Below are 4,297 nucleotides of genomic sequence, written 5' to 3' on the forward strand. Positions count from 1 at the left end.
CCTCCTCCAAAGCTTCATTTAAAAGTAGTTCAATGTGCTCACTTCGGCAACACAGACACTAAAATTCAAACAGCACAAAGAACATTAACATGGCCCCTATGCAGGATGAAATGCTCCATATTGGCATAAAATTGCCAAAGAAGAAAATTAATAAAATTTATATAAAGATAAATAAAAGAAGAGGACATGAAGGTAGGAAGGGAGCACTGAGGGGGTCAAGGGTAGAGAAAAGAGGAGGAGGGATTTAGGTTGGATATGATCAAGACACATTGGATACAGGCACAAAATTATCAAATAATGAACACAAATATTTTAAAAATAATTAGCCAGGCATGGTGGTGCACGCCTTTAATCCCAGCATTTGGGAAGCAGAGGCAGGTGGATCTCTGTGAGGGCTACAGGAAGACCCTGTCTCAAGAAATAAAAAAATAAAAAATTTTAGAAAGAGTGATTATCTGTTTCCATGTGGCTAAAGTCAGGTTTACCTACCACGGATTAGCCAAAAGTCGGTGTCTGAGACATCTGCCTGTCATTTGAATCCAATTTTAATACATTGGAAAAAATCTGTAAAAAATCTGTAATAAGTTTTTTTAAATGCAATTATTGTCAGGGCATAGTGGCTCATGCCTTTAATCCCAGCACTAGTGAGGCAGAGACAGGTGGATCTTTGTGTGAGGCCAGTCTGATCTACATAGCGAGTTCCAGGACAGTCAGGGCTACATAGACCCTGTCTAAAAGAAAAAAAGACCAAAAACAACTATTCCAGCTTCAAAAAAACAATGGAAGGGACTGAGAGTATTGCTCAATAGTACAATGTGACGGGGGGGGGTGCTGGAGAGATGGTTCAGCAGTTAAAGGCACTGTCTGCTCTTGCAGAGGACCTGGATCAATTTCTAGCACCCACATGGTAGCTAACAACCAACTGTAATTCCAGTTCCAGGGGATTCGACGCCCTCTTCTGACCTCTTCAGGCACTGTACACACAAATGAACTTATATGCAAGCAGGCAAAACACTCATACACATTTTAAAAAGTGTACAATGTCTGCATAGCATACAGGAGGCCATGGATTAAATCCCCAGCACCACAAAAACAAATAGAAGCAACAAGTGGTCATTCCAAATAGAATCACAGCATTTTCAGATGCACAGAAAATGTCCCTGGGATCACACTCAGCTGTCATTTTGGAATAAGATAGCTATAGGAGGGTTAGGTTAGGTTTGAAATAATTGCACTTCTAGGAATTTCTTGACAGCAAAATGTGCCATAGTACATATTATGATGAATGCATCACACAATGCATGTTTAAAACAAATCATTCAGAAAGAACCTATGAAACACACTCTCCCAGATTTGGTGTTTCCAGTATTGTGGATGACTGGCCTTGTGTCTGCTAAGTGCTTGAGGTTGTTCTTATTATTCCTAAACTCCAGAAATACTTTCCCAAAATTTCCTGCTATCTCTTTTCACTTTTCCTGAGTCCATACCACTAATGATATTTACAGCCCTGAAGGGCCTGAAACACTATGTGCAAGTGCATGCTCATGCATATGTGTGTGTGGCTTTGTTGAGACGGTCTCACTAAGTAGTCTTGACTAGCCTGGAACCTGCTATATAGACCTCAAACTTGCAGTGATCCTCCTGCTTCTGTCTCCCAAATGCTAAGATTACAAGTGCATACCAGAAATATTTCAGAAATCTTAAAGTCTACCAGGACTCTTTCTGATCATTATTACTATTTATTATGTTCTGAGCACCACGTGAATGATTATGATATATTTGGTCATTTAAAACTTGCAGTAGTCTCATTACATAGGTATCATCCCCTGTTCTGCCCTTCAGAAAACAATCTCAGAGATTAATAACTTAACCAAAAGCGCAGCTAGTAACTAGTAAGCTGGAACTCAAACCCTGTTCTGTTTGGTTTCAAAAGCCAGACCTTGACTGCTTGCATGTTGCCTATATTTCCCAAGCCTGGCAGAATAGCCCAGACTGGACCACTGGATTCTCTGATTTCTATGACATATTGTTTCCCTGGTTTAAAATTCTGATACATGATAAAAAGAATAGTAGTCTCCCAAAATAGCCTACTCCCCCAAATCTGTGGATATTCCACCTTACTTGGTGTTTGCAAATATGACCAAATTAAGGGAGGGGACACATTCACAGATTATCTAGTGGGTCCAATATAATCACAAGATCGTCAAGCCAGGAGTGGTGGCAAACACCTTTAACCCCAGCACTCAAAAGGCAGAGGGAGGCAGATCTCTGTTAGATCAAGGCCAGCCTGGTCTACATAGTGAGTTCCAGGCCAGCTGGGGCTACAGGGAGACACTGGCTCAAAAAAAAAAAAAAAAAAAAAAAAAAAAGAAGCCATTACAAGATGAAAGTGGAAAGCTGGAGGGTGAGAGAGGGGAACAATTTTCAGCTATTGGTCCTGATATTAAGGTAGAAAAAGTGGTCTATGAGTTAAGAAATGACAGTGGTCTCTAGAAGTGAAAAGGCAGCAGTAACCTCTGCCTCCTGGGTGCTGGCATTAGAGATGTGTTGCCACCACACCTGGCCAGAAGGACATTTAAAAAATTTTTAATTGAATTTTTGTGTATTTCTATAGCCCCCAAAATACACAAAAATGGAATTGTCCTGGAATTCAATATATGGACGAAGCTCACCTTGAACTCACAGAGATCTGGCTGCATCTGCCTCCCAAGTACTGGGATTAAAGGTTATGCGCCACCACACCCAACCATACAGAGCATCTTAATTATCTTTATGCCACCTTCCCTATTGACCCCCTCTCATAGCAACCCCCCCACTAGAATTTATACATTCTGTCTCTTGTGTTAAGGCCTATCATATCAAGTTAGTATCCTCAGATATCTCTCAGTACGAGTTCATCCACTGAGATCTAGTGAGACTATGTAGAGTCCCTTCCTTTAAGATCAGCTCTTCCTTACCAAGCAGTAATCAGCTGCCAATAATTCTTCGACTAAGATTGGGGCCTACTGCAGAAGGACCTTTTTTGGGGGGGTCTTTTTGAGACAGGGTCTCTCTGTAGCCCCAGCTGTCCTGGAACTCACTATGTAGACCAGGCTGGCCTTGAACTCACAGATATCTGCCTACCTCTGCCTCCCGAGTGCTGGGATTAAAAGTGTGTGCCACCACACCCAGCTATTTTTTATGAACATTTCTTATGAACAGCCTGTGTGGCATGACTGGCAGTTCCAGCTCTAGGTTCAGTTAGAATCTAAAAGTATAGTAGACATCAGCTGGAAAGAAATAATTCTTTTAGAGTCATGTAACATTTCAAATCCAGACTCCAATGTTTAGAAAGTAACTTGAGTCATCTCCAGAGCTGTGGTCCAGATTCCACTGGTTCCTTCCTGACAGCTCTTGAAAGGTCCCTCTCTAGGGCCTTCACAAAAGCCCATGCCTAATTCCAAGGCTTTCACCCTTCTCTTGCCTTCAGAACCTCCCTACCTCCTTCTTCCTGCCACAGATACTCTGCTCCAGAAGCTTAAAGAAAGATCTCATCATAGTGAGTCGTCTACCAAAGGCAGCTTTCCTTTATCTGTGGAATTTTCTGCTGGCAGGTGTCTGCCACAGGCTGTGAAGGAACATCTCTTTTTTTTTTTTTAATGTGCATGCATGAATATGCACCATGAGCATGCCTGGTACCTTCAGATATTAGAAGAGGGCATTTGATCTCTTGAAACTGGAGTTACAGGCAGCTGTGAGCTGCCATTTGAGTACTGGGAGCTGAACCCAGGTCCTCTGCAAAAGCAGCAAATGCTGTTAACCAGTAAGCTATCTCTCCAGACAAATATAGAAGTCATCTTTACTACAGAAGACTTCCTTCCTGATTTTTCCCCAAGCAAGGAAACAGTTTAACTTATTGAGAGATTTTACATCTGGCAGCTCTAAGAATCTTTTTCTCAGAGCTCTAACAGGCCTCACCTGCAATTATCTAGAACCATAAACTTGGGTTATGGAACTAAGAGTAAGGAATATGAGTTAAAGAGATGACTCAGTGGTTAAGAGTACTTGCTGCTCTTTCACAGATCACAACTGTGGTTCCCAGCACCCACATCAGGGGGTTCACAACTGCCTGTAACTCCATCTCCAGGAGATATGATGTTTTCCTCTGGCTTCTGTGGGCATTGCACAATTATAGCATACACATACACATAAATAAAAATAAATCTTGAAACCCAGATAAGGAATAGCAAGAAGAGGATTTTTTTTTTTTTTGCTTAAGCCTAGCAAGTAATTCCAAGAAGAGAAAACAGAGGACACC

Source organism: Nannospalax galili, unplaced genomic scaffold (assembly GCF_000622305.1).
Source record: "Nannospalax galili isolate Female #2095 unplaced genomic scaffold, S.galili_v1.0 scaffold309, whole genome shotgun sequence".
Taxonomy (NCBI): Eukaryota; Metazoa; Chordata; class Mammalia; order Rodentia; family Spalacidae; genus Nannospalax; species Nannospalax galili.